This window comes from Castor canadensis, chromosome 1 (assembly GCF_047511655.1).
Source record: "Castor canadensis chromosome 1, mCasCan1.hap1v2, whole genome shotgun sequence".
Classification (NCBI taxonomy): domain Eukaryota; kingdom Metazoa; phylum Chordata; class Mammalia; order Rodentia; family Castoridae; genus Castor; species Castor canadensis.
The window spans coordinates 181,379,577-181,394,720 of record NC_133386.1 but is presented as its reverse complement, the minus strand read 5'-3'; the positions used below and the strand labels follow the sequence as shown (position 1 = coordinate 181,394,720).

General features: G+C 51.6%; 1 long non-coding RNA gene across 3 annotated transcripts in view; it reads left to right on the top strand.

Moving 5' to 3' along the window:
* Positions 1 to 14,770, top strand: part of LOC141412473 (uncharacterized) — a 56,663-nt gene extending 41,893 nt beyond the window's left edge. For 2 of the 3 annotated variants that reach the window (XR_012437324.1, XR_012437318.1), the window contains exons 2-5: positions 3,137 to 3,391; positions 7,564 to 9,288; positions 9,446 to 9,593; positions 11,094 to 14,770. This is a non-coding gene — a long non-coding RNA (uncharacterized lncRNA). The remainder of the gene's footprint in view (positions 1 to 3,136; positions 3,392 to 7,563; positions 9,289 to 9,445; positions 9,594 to 11,093) is intronic. The other variant, XR_012437330.1, reaches the window with a different exon arrangement.
* Positions 14,771 to 15,144: the final 374 nt, after the last annotated feature.

The following is a 15,144-nucleotide window of genomic DNA, read 5'->3' as shown; positions in this document are numbered from 1 at the left end:
AACACTTCCAAGGGCTTTCCTCAGAGCCACTGCACTGGCTCTCCTCTGCTGGAGAATCTTTCTCCCATACACTTGACTCCCTTCCTTCCTTTTTCCAGATGCCGCCTGCCCAATGCAGCTCCTAAGATCCCTAGCCCTCTCCCACTCCTGACCACTTCCAGCCCCCTTTCCTGCATCTGCTGTGAGCTTCAGCCTCCACCTTGCATCCTTGACGTTCTATGGATTTGGCTTGCTTATTGCATGTCTTCTGTAATCACAGCAAGCTCTCCTTCCTCACGAGCAGCTAAGGATTCTGGCTGCTGCAGCATCTTTGGCTTCTAGAACCTGCACATCAAATGCCTCGTCACCCTTCACATCAAGAAATCAAATGCCCCATCACCCCTCACAGCAAGAAATCCACTCAGCAAATGTGTCCCAGGGACCTACTGTATTCCCGGGGATTCTGGAAATGTGCACGTGGCTCAGAACTATCTCTGCCTCCCACCTCATCAGGGGGAATCTTGGATATGGGAACAATGTGACTCAGGGGATCAGATGTAGTTTATTTGCGTTGTTTAAGGTGGTGATGTCTGTAAAGTCACAGCAAAGGCTAAATTAGAAATACTGAAGGGGAAACTCAAGGTCACATCCTGTGGGCTCCAATCACATGTTTTTGTCAACCAATTAATGCCTCGCCTTGTTTTGTATGTGCATCTCCTTAAAGACATCTTGCTTGACAGCTATACACTGTTGGCTCACTAATACAGAGCCCGCAGCGAGCAGCACTGCACGTAACTTGCATCTCAACGAACTTTATCTTGCACACCACAGCCTTCTCACACTTAGGGACACCAGACAGCACTTCATCGCTCTGCTTGGGGGTCATTTTAAACAGGAAAATCACAAACAAAACGCACCAAACTGAAAATCATGACCCTAAGTAAATTACGGAAGGACACTTCTTTGCAGTGGGAGGGCAGGAGAAATGTGGCCAAGCGTTGCCTCACTGGCCTCACTGGACCTCAATGAAGAATGCGTGTGTAGAATGACTCAAATTTTTGTGTCTGTCATGAAGGTCTGGAGCACTGACTTGGGGGTTACAGGTAAGTTTTAGTGACTAGGTGAGTTTGCAATGTGAAATCCGCTAATGATGAGGACGGACTGTTTCACAGAACGTCTGCAGTTTATTGCAGGATCTAAGACCAGAAGAGCTGCAAGACAGAAGCCATCTACAGGAAGACAGGACTGCTGTTAGAAACCCACTCATGAAAGGAGCCAAGGTCAGGTCTTGGGCCCAAAGGAAGACCTGGGCGAGCAGATCAGAACTCCCCGTTGAGGCGGTCACCCTCCTTCATTCCCACCGCCTGCTTCTAACAGACACATTTGCAATCTGCTAACCGCGGCCGGGTTTGAATGACTGCAGATGTCAGGGCTGATTTGGGTCTCTGAAAGTCAATTTTTATTTTTAATTTTTCCACTCGCTTTGTGGAGCTGACAGCTCCGCACAGCATGGGAGAAGGGCTGCAGCCGGGGGATCTTGGGAAGAAAGAGGCGCCCTTCGGGAGACACACGGCTGATGTGAGTCTCCTGACAGCTTGGGCTAATTGTCTCGTCTCTGCTCTCTGCACCGAGAGTATTTGCATGGGAACAACACTGAGGCTTTGCCATCTCCAAGCCGATTCCAGGGCTGCGAGCACACCTGAAATCCTCCCTGTCCGTCAACGAATGACAGCAGTGGTTTCCAGAGCAACCACAGGGGATGGCAGGGCATGGGGGAGGGGGCTCTGGTGGGAAATTTCCCTCCCCTCTGCACCACGAGCCTTTCCCAGCTCCCCCTTGCAGCAGAAACCAGGTAAAAGTGATGCAGGAAGTGGAAAGGCTGGATACCCCAGAGCCCTGGGCAGCCACCCTCTTCGTCTCCTTTTCTCAGTAGTGGGATTGGATGCAGTTTCATGTGCTCTGTTTATAATGCACAGACAGCATGGGTGGTTTCTGTATTCTTTATTCTTTCTTTTTCTCCAGGGTCCCATACACCTCAAGCATTCATGCATCCAGTTTGTCAGTCAACAAACACTTATTAGTCATCTTCTACGTGCCCAGCCCTGGGCTAGCACTGGGGAGAGAGGTGAATAGCAGAGACATGGTTTCTGGTCCCAGTGATTTCTGAAGCAGAGATGAAAGCAACCCTCTGGTGTCGGCTCAACTTCAATCACAATAAGAGCCAGGGAGGAGAAATGTAGGTAGTAGGGGTGGGAGGCGGATATTGCGAGAGAACCTAGTCTGGCCTGGGTATTCTGGGAAAGCTTCTTGGTGGAGGTGGCCCCCGCTCTTCCTGTGGTGGTTACTTGTATGTGTGAGCTTGTCAGTTCCTCAGCACTGTAATAAACACCTGAGACAGGCCAACTTGAAAAGAAGAAAGGTTGTTTTGACGTACCATTTTTGTGACTGATTGGCTCAGTTGCTTTGGACCTGGGGTGTCACAGCACCGCATGGTAGACACACATGGCAGAAGAAACCATTTACTTCACAACCAGATGTGAGAAAGAGAAAGAGGAAGGGGCTGAAGTTGCCATAATCCCTTCAAGGGCACATCCCCAGTGACATGAGGGTTCCTACTGGGCCCCTCCAGGGTTCCACCATCTTCACATAGCCCCAAGCATGGGACTAAGCCTGTAACACATGGCCTTTGGGGACACTTATTCGGACAATATGACTGGGCTACAGGCTGCCCAGCATCGGTCCAGATATCATTCTCAGTGCATATAGCAGGGTGACTCTGGATGAGATTCACAGTTGAATGGCCTCCACAATGGGGGTGGGCCTTGTCCAGTCAGTTGAAGGTCTGAGCAGAATAAAAGTGTTGAGGAAGAGGGGAACTCCTGCTGCCTGACTGCTTGAGCTGGGACTCCCATCTTTTCCTGCCTTTTGACTTGAACTGAAAGATTGGCTTCCTTTGGTCTCAGACCTGCTGGCTCTCATACTGGAGCTTACCACCCATTGCCTGTCCTGGCTCTTGGCCCTTGGTCTACAGCATTGACTCCCCCAGGTCTCCTGATGGCTGACTGTAGCTCTGGGAGCTTCTCAGCCCATATAACTGAGTGAGCCTGTTCCTTATGATAAATTGCACTCTCTCTCTCTCTCTGTCTCTCCCCATGAGGAGTCATGACGACATACCCGTGTTCTGGTCGATGAGAGGCCACGAGTGCCTCAGTGGTCCCAGAAGATGCTAACGGAGCTGCAAGGTCTGACGGCATGGCATCTTTCTGTACCTTTCCTGCATTTGGATGCACAAATACTCACCATGGTGTTACGCTGCCTGCAGGACTCAGCGGTGACCTGCTGTGTGGGTTTGTAGCCCACGACCAACAGGCTGTGCCACACAGGCTGGCTGTGTGTGGGCCATTCCATCTAGGTGTGTGTGCTCTGTGATGTACACACAGGGACACAAGTGCCCCACTTCTCAGAAGGTGTTGTTAAGCCACGATAAGTTAGCGGTATATCTTTATCTAGCTATATAGCTACATCTATGTCTATACCCATATTTTTTCCTGAAGAGTACTAATTCCCTTCCACCCCCAGTTCATGAGCTTGGGGGAATGCCTTAGAGCACCTGGGCTCCAGGCCTGATGGCTGTGAGCAGTCTGTCCCCAGCAGTCCTTCTCAGGGCTCCTGCCTCTTCTTTTCTGCTTAGACAAGTATTCTCACAAGAGAAGAACTTGGTGAAGCAGAGGTGGTTCAGAGTCCCAGGTTCCAGTGCTGACTCTACCCCTGACACACAGACTCTGAACCTCCCCATCCTCATCTGCTAACAGGCAGACGACTCCTGGATGCCCACCTGTAGGACCATTAGTTGAGGATGCAGAGGGAACCCTGAATTCCTCCCCTCCTAGGGTGTGAGATGTGGACTCAGAGCTTGTGCTCTGGCCACTTTTTCATCTCTGGCCCAGCTCCTGGCTCAGGCTTTCCTTCCCATAGCACTCCCATGAATGTTTGATGACTGACTGAAAGAGCACATGAGGAACCTCTGAGCAATTACAGGAGATACCCATCAGAGGCTGCAGGCCCCAGAGAGGTCCAAAGGCACTCTGTTCAATGAGATAGAAATTAAATGACAAGCCAGGCAGAGTGTACAGGAGATGGAGGAGGGGAACACTCCAGAATCCAGGGTCAGCATCGGGCGCCATTCCAAATGTATTTTTGAGCAAACAGGGGAGCCCAGCAAACCTTGGATGTGGAGCTCTTTCTAAATAAGTCTTTAATAATTTAGTTATACAAATTGAACATAATTAAATTGTACCCGTTGCAAACCCACCGGCGTACATCTGAATGATGAAATGAGGATCAAAAGGCAATGCAAAGATGCTAAGGTAATTTTCCACTTGTGCTAAGTGAGCTGGGATCCTCACATTGCAATTGAGCCGAGTGCCCACCTGGAAATATTAAAGGGCCAGTCAGTCCTACTCTGGTTTGTGGTGTCTCCAGGCTGCCACCATTTTTCTTCCTCTGGCTGCGGCCCCATGGCCTGCAGAGCAGGCGATGAGGGGTCTGGAAGGGCTTGCAGGCTCCTACCATTCCATCGGCTTTCTCCTGGAGGGGTTTGGTCCTGCTGTCCCCTTCAGGGGGTGATCTCCAGTTGGGCTTTACGTGGCTATCACCCCACCATCCTCCTGTATCCATGACCCCTGATCTGCTGGGCTCAGCTCCTGGTCACTTGCTGCTTTGTTTGGCAACACATCACCACTTTCCCTTCCTGTCTTTGCACTTCTCCCCTCACCTCCACTCCACACCCAGGATGTAAGTCCCCAGAGCTCAGGGGTGGCTTTGGCTCCTGGTGTCAAGGCCCTTCTCTTTGTCCTCTCATCCCTGGGTAGCATTGAGGATGTGAGCCAGATCAGCTGTGTTCAAGCCCCAGCTCCGACTTCACTCCGTGTCTTGATCCTGGCAAGCTCCTGAGCCCCTCATGGAAAGTGGGGAAGGGCAGCACTGATCCCCCCACCCCTGCCTGTGCAGCCAGCCCTGCAGGGGAGTTAGGGCCCCGCATTTCAATGGAAGGAGCAGGAGCTCGAAGGCCTAGGGGCTTGCTCAGTGTGACACAGCCAGCAGCGACCATGACCTCGGGTCTTTGCTCTTGACCCCATCACAGGGTGGAAGTACCCTGCCTTTGGAGCCCTCATCAGCTGCCTTCTCCAGCCTTGCCCTGTTGGCGAGGATGGAGCTGAGGTTGCTCCCCAGCCTCCTCCAGGCAGGCTGCTTCCATCACTGTGAAAAGCAAGTTCAAAACCTACGGAAGTGGACAGGGGTGCTGGCACCAGATGGCCCCACCAGGTGGTCCTGCCTTCTCTTGTCACCCTGCCTCCATCTTCATGCCTATCTTACTCATCCCATGGAACCATTTCCTCTCTCTGACCCACACATGGCCCTGGGTCCATGTGCAGATGAAGCTCTGCTCAGCCTTTAAGGCACCGCCACCTCATTTCCTCCAAGCAGCTTCTTTGAACCCTGGCCAGAGTGAAGGACACCCTCTTCTCCACCACCCCTCTGCACCGCGACTACCCATGCTAATATTCACTGAACGCTTTATGAGGTTGAGCTTGGGCCACCTCAGCATTTGCCCTCTCTGCCTTGGCCATACCAGGCTCCCTCAGTTCCCCACATACACTTCCCTGGTTCTGCCCCAGGACTCTTGCATTCTCTCTCCCCTCTGCCTGGAGTCACTTCCCTTCTCTCACTTGTTGCTCCTTGTTGTTAGGTCTCAGCTCAGGAGTGACACATTCCCTAGTGCATTAGCGTAGCGGGGAGGTCCCCTGTGTGCCAGCCTCAGGCAGGCAGAGCCCTCACCTGTCCCTGTCACTTGTGGCATCCCCAGCACATGGCACAAGGCCCACACAGATGTTTAATAAATATTTCAGTGAATGCAAGGACTGGGGAGGAAAGTGAGCAAGAGAAAGGAAAGAAGGAAGAAAGGAAGGAAGGGAAAAGAAGAGTGTGTCAGGGTGTCTAGCTCCTACTGTGTTGCCAGGCTGCACTCTAAAACAGGTAAAGTGACTTGTCCCTTCCACAGGGTGCGTGTGGAGGGGACATGGGCAGGAAGGGATGGACATCTCTCTTCACCTCCACAGGCAGCATCTGGATAAGGTCCATCTTTAGCAAGTGTTCTCCATCTGGGAGCAAGGGCGACAGGAGGGGACGGCCATTCTGGATGTCAGGAAGGGCCAGCAATGGGTGTCAGGCTAGTGGAGTGGCTCAAGTGGTAGAGTGCCTGCCTAGCAAGTGTGAGGCCCTGAGTTCAAATCCCAGTACCACCAAAAAAAAGAAGGAAAGAAAAGAAAATGAGCATCTGACCAGAGGCCACATCCAGGACAAGAAAGATTAGAGGAGCCCTTGAGAGCAGGGGACAGTGGCCTCCAGGAGGGGTAGAGGACAGCTGCCCATAGCCACAGAATCCATATGTGAGTAGCCTCACCTTGGTTGCCTGATAAAATGTCCTTGTGACCCAGATCATAAATTAAGAGTCAAGGTCAGAGATTAGCACTAGAATTAAGCACTAGAAATCAAGGGAAAATTCCCATAAAATTCAATTTAAGGATTAATCGGCCTCACTTCTGGTGAAACCATCCTCCTACAATCATTAAATCACCTTGTCTTGGAGCAGCTCACTCACCTGCAGGTCCTCAGCTGGTCAAAGGCACGCAGCAGGCTGACATGTGGCACCACTGGACCTCTAAACCCATCTCCCTAGGTCCTGAAGAGAGGCCACTCGCTTCCCCTGTCCTGTGAGTCCAGCTGCTCTCTAACTGTCCTCTGCTATTAAGTCCCAGAGACAGATGGCAAGTGCAAGCCATGTCAGGCAAGCGGGTTCCTGCTGTCCTCGATTTGTGAGTTCATCATTGTCACCACTTGCAAAGAGACTACCTAAGGAGTAGGTCAAAGTCAGATAGCTAAGAGACATCGAGAGACAGATTTCAGGTGATATCTCTTAAGCACCTGGATCCAGCCATGCCTGAATGCAGTAACATGGTTTTAGTTAAATAAAACTTTTAAAGACAAAGACCATTTTAATTGGGTTTCCATTGTTTGCAAGTCTGAGAGAGCTGACTGAGATAACTTTCCTTACCTGGAGGACAGAATTCAAGTTTCCTAGAGTGACTTGCAAAGCCCTTTGTGACCTGGCACAAGTACTCCATATGTATATCCTGTCTCTACCTGGACAATACACACTTCGTGCTTCTGCCTCACCAAACCTCTGTGTACAAAGCACTTTCCTCTTTGTCTGCCTGGAAAATCCTTCTTCATTTTCCAGAACTCTTCCCGGAAATTATTATTTTTTCCCCTCAGACTTAATTCCTCCCCTACACCTTCTCAAACGTGGATGTGGTGCTTTTTTTTTTTTTTGTGGTACTGGGGCTTGAACTCAGGGCCTTCACTTTGAGCCACTCCACCAGCCCTTTTTTTTTTTGCTTGGGCTGGCTTTGAACCAAGATCCTCCTGATCCTTCTCTTGAGTAGCTAGGATTACAGGCATAAGCCACTGGTACCTGGCCACCGATGTATTTTTAATTGTGTCCATTCTCCTGTTTTGGCGCAGAGTTCACCTGGCTATCTCCTGGGGAGGAAGCAGGCCTGTTGTCAAGTGTTGGCAGCTGGGATGCGCTGAACAGAACAGGAAACAGAAAGGCACTGAACAGATGTGATTGGCTGATAGCCTTCAAAGCCAACCTATTAGGAGCCTGGACTCCAAATACCTCAAGTCATCAGCCAATCCAATTGGAGATGGCATTGTGAATGTTGCTCCTTCTGATGCGGGTCCACCAATGCCTGGCCTTGCTTGTGGAATTTCATCACCTGGTTTCCAAACCTGCTTGTCACTTCTTACCTGTGTGACTGCAGGAAGGGTCCTCAAGTTCTCAGGTGGCCCGCGTCATTCGGTTGTTGGATTGGACTTAGTGACATGGTGTCTGTAAGGATCTTGGAGTGACGCCTGGCGTGTTGTAAGCCCCCAATAAACGTGGTGTTCGCTGCAAAGAAACAGGTTGGAAACGAGCAAGACCTTTGATGGGGACCTCTTTGTACTGGGTTTCGTATTTCGCCGTATTTGATGACTCACTACACCGCCCTGTTTAATGCCTTCCAAGCCCTCCCGCCGGCTCGCTGCGGCCCGGAGCACAGGCGTATACCATTGAAAGGTGATTAACGAAGACGTTTGCGGTCATTTTATAAAATGTTGAGCATCAGAGCTCCAGTGAGAAACACCGTCACATGGCTTCTATGGGAGAATTAGATTAGAGTGAGATCATTTTGACTAATAAGTGCATTTGATAAGCCTGGGCTCTCCCAGGCCGGGTGAGAAAAAATAGTTCAGGAGTGGAGGAACACGCTGCCAAACTGCCCATCCTCGCTCTGCCCGCATCAGCTAACCAAACCACGCATGGAGGTTAAGGAGAGAGAGGTCAGGCAGAGGAAGAGTTGCTCATGTCCCCTGGGTGCCAAGCACAGTGCTTTAAGGCATGGTGTTATTAAACCTCACAGCATCTCTGAACAAGGGACTATGATTAAACCCATTCTATAGAAAAGAAAACTGGCCTGTGGAGGTGAGCGGACTCGTCCGAGGTCACACAGCATGGTAACATGGAGTAGAAGCCAGGGCTGTCTTGGTGTGCTCCTCCTACCCACATCTGCGGTGTCCAGGGGTGTCTTGTCCAGGGCCACTGCCTGCCTGCCTCAGCCAGGTCCTGCTCCAGCTCCGCCTTCTGTCCTGCTGAGTCCTACTGCAGCTGAAGAGGAAAATTCCAGCAAAGGTCTCTCTTGTGTAATACACAGATGTCCACTTTTTTTTTTTTTTTTTTTTTTGGTGATAGGGTTTTTCAAGATAGGGTCTAGCCAACTATTTGGCTGGCCTGGCTTGGAACTGTGATCCTCCTGATCTCTGCCTCCTGAGTTGCTAGGATTACAGGTGCGAGCCGCTGGCACCTGGCTAGATGTCCACTTCTTGCTGCTTGATGCTAACAGGACCAACTTCCAACAGGTCCTTTACATGAGGACAGTGTTTTGAAGTGGGAGAATGGCCCACCTGGGGAAGAAGACTCTTAGTTCTTATCTTGCTGGCATTTGTTCAAAAGGTGCAGTGTGCTTTGGACAGGAACTGTCCCCCAAAATCTCACGTATCAAAGGCTTGGTCCGCAATGCAGTGATGACTGGGGCAGGGCTTGGGAGAAGAGATTGGATCATGAGGACTCTGACCTTATCCATGGATCAATCCACTGATGGTTGCACAATTTGATGGCCAATTAGGAGGTGTCAGAAACTCCAGAAGGTGAGACCTAGTTGAAAAGAGTGGGTCCTTGGGGGTGTGCCTTGGAGACTACACTGCCCTTAACACTTTCCTCTTTCTGTCTCCCCTCTCTCTGTCTCTCTGTTTCTCTCTCTCTCTCTCTCTCTCTCTGTTTCTCTGTTTCCTGGCTGCCCTGAAGCCCCCTCACCTCGTGACCACGACCTTCCACCAAGACGTTCTGTCTTGCCACAGTGGAGCCAGCTGATTTGGACTGAAACCATGAGCCAGAATTACCTTCCCTCCTCTAAGTTCTTTCTGTCACTGTGATAGAAAGCTGACGGACACAGGTATGATGGGCAAGTGATCTGGTGCCTACTGAGATGCAGCTCGGTGGGCATGGGATGGGGGTTCAGACTCTTGAGTTGAGAGGGGCCTTGCCGTCCTAGAACTGGCCATCTGTTTTTGGTTGTGGCTCAGTTCGTATCAGAGTGGAACTGTGTTGAAGTGCAGATGGCAGAAGGACTCGTGGGGTGGGGGTGGAGGTCAGAGAAGCACAAAGCTGTGGGCTGGCTCGGGACCCTTCTGCACCATCTGACTGTGAGAAGGAGGGTCAGTCCACAAGGTGGGGAAACCCCACTGAATGCTCTGGACTTTGGTCTGGTCGAGCCCAGTCTCACCTGGGCTGTATCTACCGCTAGCCTGCTGTGTGACTGTGGGCAGGTCATTTTCCCTCTGTGTTATAGGCAGTGGCTCCATCCATAAAATCCAGAAGACAGACTTTAATAGTAGTAGTTAAGTCAGTTTCAACTGTTATAGAGGACGTGTAGGTCCCCAAATAACAATGCTTATGGGCCCTTAGTTTCTTCAGGAAAAGCATATGACATAGCAACAGCTGTAAGTCTGACTGTGCATCGAAACAGAGGCTGACTCGCCTGTCTGGTGAGCCAGGTGCGGCTCCTGCCCCCACACAAACACCCTGGAACTGGGGAGAACTTTCAGTTTAGGGGTGCTCATGTCTCGCTGCTTACATAGGCTCATCCTGCTACCTCGCCAGCCTCAACTGCAGGAGCGCAAGACATCCCTCTTATGTTACCCATAAACAATGCTAGCGAGCTGGTAGCAAGCTGCTCCCAGACTCCCCTAGCCTCTGACTGCAGTGCCACGCTGCTATCTAAGAGGTTTCATGCCCTGACTAGGAGTCAGAGCCACAGAGGGACCTTGGCCAAACAGTTCACAGCACCATCCACCCCAGTGCCCCCCGGGAAAGACCTTTGTGTGAAGTGAAACAATCATCCTTGGTGTGACAGTAATGAAAACATTCACGTAAATCCCTTGAATTTATAGTAGCCAGGGAGAGGTTTGTCCAGATTTAAACAGACAGCTACACCCTCCCAAACTCTCATATTTTTGTGCTAACTGAACAGTTCTGTGGCCTCCCTGTCTCAGCTATCTGCTCTGAAAGGCACACATTTGTTGAATGAGTAAGACCTGTAATCAATTTACGATGAACTCAATTCAAGTCTCCCCCAGGCCAGTTCTGCTGCAGAGGCATAACACCCGAAGGGGTTTTAATTCACTCTCCCCAAAACTCTCGTCATAAGCATCATGATTACAAGTCCCATTAGCTTTACAATATTAGATTAGATTTGCCTGTGAATCTTGCGTCACTCCATCTAGCAGTCTCAGGTGCCGTCCTGAGTGTGTGGCTGCAGTATACACAGGACGTAATTAGAGCACAGTTATCTTGTCTCTCCAGCAAAATCTACCTTTTCCCTCGGGCCATATATCATTTCTCACAGGAGTATAAGTGACTCTATTTTTATGAAATAGTCTTTTTTCTTTTTCAGGATCGCAGAGGGCTTAAAGACCCAGCCAGTCAGGTTACAGGATTGCACAGACCGGGAACCGGCCCCCCGCGGATGGGGCGATAAAGGGCCGGTGGTTCTCCTGACCAGCTCTCCAGGACTTGGGGATTTCTGGGCTAGGAAGGAGCCCAGTGAAGAAAATCCGTAGACTGTGCACACTGCCGTCCAGACCTGAGAAGAGCAGTCATTCGCTCCTGTTTTTGGGCACGAGGCCCTGAATCAGAAGCAAATTGATTTCCTATCAGGCAGACAAGCTGGGCTGTGGCTTGAACAAGCCACTCAGCACAAAGGGGAGGCCTGGCTGACACCCCCAACCCCGCTCTGCTGAATCATTGTGGGAGTGCTAACACCAGTCAGGAAAAACCTTATGTAGCTGGAGGCTGGAACACCGGCCTCTCTGTGGTGGCTGTGGCCACTATCCCAGATCACTCTTGTGTGGGTGACATGATATCCTGCATTCTTGTCTGCCACTTCCTGGGGGATCATCTGGCTTGCCTGTGCCCTGAGTAGAATTTTTCAAACATCCGAGCTACCTGTTAAAGCCTCACTTCTCCTTCCCAGTGAGACAGGGCCATTTATCCCCTTAGAAACAGGAGTTTGGGGTCACTGGAGGGGAAGTGACTTACCCAAGGCTACCAAGGCCACCAACCTCCTCATTGCAGGACTTGAACTGAGGCCTGGCCGCTGCTCCTTCAGAGACTCCAGCCCTGGAACGCCATGAGTTTAAGGCCTGTGGCATCTGTGAAACCTGAGCTCGACTGAAAGTCCATGCTGGGCCTGGGAGACCCAGGACTGTAGGGCCACTTCTTTCTGAGGACAAGTCTGTCCTTTTCTGATGCCTATAGGGTTTACAAAGCCCTGTCCTGAACAGTCACACTCCCGTTGTACAGACAGGCAAGTGGAGGCCTGGGAGGGTGATTTCACCGCAGACCAAGGTCAGAGAGTCTGACCTCAGCCCTCTATGATGATTCCCCAGTGCCTGGCCCAGCCTCTCCCTCGTTAGCAGGCCCTCAGTCAAACAAGTAAATGAACAGAGTACAGGGTTTTCTGTATGTCCGTTTAGTTTGGGTTGGATGGGAAAGGTCCAGATCAAAGACTACCCTGGGGGCTGAAAGGGCCCATAGAGATCACCTCTTTCCATGTTAAACAGGTGAAGAAACCCGGGGCAGAGGCCTGCCCTTGATCTCACAGCTGGTAAGGGGGAAAGTGGGTGCAGACACCGTTCTCAGTGCTCAGGGTGACTTGATGAATGCACAGGTGACAGGGATGCTGGGCATGAGATCCACGCCGTACAACAGCCCCTTTGGCAGGGCAGCCAGGTGCCGTCTTGTCAGCTGCTGCCTGGACTGCAAGGGGAGAGGGTGGGGACCACGGGTGGGAACCCCACCAGCTTCTCCTGAGTGCCTGGTAGGCTAGGATTTCAGACTCATAGCCCATAGATCAGCTAGCCCCATCCATTCCTGCAGCTACACAGGGACATTTGGGGGCCTTGCTCTCATGGAGGTCTGGAGCAGAGGACCTGCATGGCACTTGATCCCACACAAGATGCAAACTTGCAGGGGTGCAGCTCCCTCCCAGGAGCGACACAACCATCTCCCCTGGCTGGTGCTTTGTCTGCTGATGCCCCTGCCCCTCCTCCTTGCTTGCTTGTCCACCTTCTTGCTTGCTTGCTTTCTGCTTTCTCTTCAGTCCCTCCATTCTGCTTTATCTCTCTGGGTTTCTGTCTCCTGGCTCCTGTCCTGCTTTCTACCTGTCTCTGCTTCCATCTCTGACCCCCCTCCCCCAGGCTGATCTCTCTGGGCATTGTCTCTGCACATTGCCCCTCCTTTCTGACTGTCTCTGTGTCCCTCTCTGTCTCCTCTCCATTTTGTCAGGATCTCTGTCCCCTGTGCCCAGCTCTGCATCTGGCTGGTCTCCCCACAGCCAGCCAGGAGGTTGGGAAAACACTTGGGGCCTCATAACCTGAAGGGCAGGATTGATGAAAAAATAAACTCCTGATTAGTGTTTTAATTTTAAGGATCTTTAGAGGGGACTAAACAGCAAGGAAGGCTACCAGAGAAGCGTGCATTATTAAACCATAAATCCTTGGCGGGAGGGGAAAGAGAGGGCAGGAGATCAGCAGAGAGGACTGGGCAGGGCTTCTTTGCAATGGGAGGAAGGAGGGTTGAGGCACAGTAGGGGGAGGGGCCAAGGGCATGGATGGGTCCCGCCCTCCCCTAAAGAGTCTCTCTGGGGTGACAGGACCCTGCTGGCCATGACTTCCTGCTTCTGTTTGTCTCATGGAATGAAACTCTCAGCTCTTGGGTAGTGGTTGGTGGAGAGGCTGACGCCAGGTTACTTCTACCCTCTCTCTACACTGGCCAGTGCAGTGGCCGGGTGGTGCAAGTGCCCACCAGCTTTGATTATTGGGAGAGGCAAAAGAGCCCAGGGGTAAAGCTTGTGATGGGGTTTAATCCTGACTCTGCTCATGCCTCAGCTTCCCCATTTGCTGAGTGGAGAACAGAATAGTCCCCTCCAGGGCTGAGAAAATGTTTTGTTCTTACCGTCTGCACAGGGCGCCCACCCACATCCATAATCTCTAGGGTCTCCCTGCTTTTTACATCTTTACCAAGATGTAGTTGCTATGCAAACACAGTGACACAGTGTGTGTGATTTGACTGCACATAGGGCAAGCCCTGAACATTTCCACGGGTGGGTGATACACACGCCCGTTGTTGGCAGAAGCTTCCTGTGGCCCCCACTTTGCTGTTTGTTTTCGTGGTGGGAATACAGTGTGAAAGTTACCCTCGTGACAGATGTCTTGAGGGCACAGGACAGCATTGCTGCCTGTAGGCACGATGATGCAGCAGACAGAGGTCTTCAAGAAGTATTTATCTGAGTAACAAAAACTCTGCCATGGACCCCTCCTGTTCCTCCTCCCAGCCAGCTCCTGGCAGCCGCCATGTTCCTCTGCTTCTATGAGGATGATCATTCTAAACACCTTGTTCCCGTCCAAGGGGAATCCTGAAGAATCCATCTTGGAACTGGCTTCCACTCAGCACAATGTCCGCCGGGTCCACCCGTGCTGTCTCACAGGGCAGGATTCCCTCCTTTTCACGACTGAATACTATTCCACTGTGTGTTTGTGCCACATTTTCTTTACTCATTCATCTGTGATGGGTCTTTGGATTGCTTCCATACCTTTACTACAGTGACTAATGCTGCATGGAATACAGGAGTGCAAGTGTCCTGTTGAGAGCCTGACTTTGATCTTCTAGATGTATCCCCAGAAGTGAGGCTGCTGGGTTGTGTGGCTTTTCTAGTTCTAACATTTTGAAGAGCCTCTGTGCTTTTCCCTATAGCTGTGGTCACCCCATTTTACAGACAGACACACTGAGGCACTTAGACCCAAACCTTTAAGCCCTGGGGCTGCCTCAGTGGAGATTGAGGGCTGCACTTGCCACTTGAGGGACTGAGTCCAGCGAGCAGCAATGTCAGGTCACAGGGAAGGAAAGGAAGTAGAGTTGCTTGGTTTCATTGCTGCAGGGGAAGGAGGACTCAGTCTCTCTGCCCCAGCTTAAGAGCATGGGAGGCCCTCAGCCAGGGACTGCCACACGTGTGTCGGGTGACACCCAGAACCATCTGCCTGTCCTGGCCCTTTTCTCCCCAACTCTCTCATCATCCTCTTCCCTGCCTCTCAGGCCTCAACTCCAGGGGCAGAAGGGTGACATGGCACAGCCCCAGGGCCCTCGCCATGCTATGGAGGGGACTTGCACAGTACAGTGCCTGGCTGGGGAGGCAGGGACACAGGGCAGGACAGTTGCCTCTGTGGGATTTCCCCACCACAGCCTGCAGGCCCCGTGTGAGGCAGAGGGCTGTTCTCCAGAAAGTAGCCTGGAGCTGGGGCCTCAAAACAGAAGGGTTTGGGACCATCTCAGGAGAAGGGTGGCGGTCTCTTGGGGTCCAGTCCAGTAAGCAGTCGCCAAGCCCCCTGGAAGGAACAGGAAGGCCTTGGCCTGTTGTGGAAAGAATGGAAGGGAAGGCAGCCAGTCTG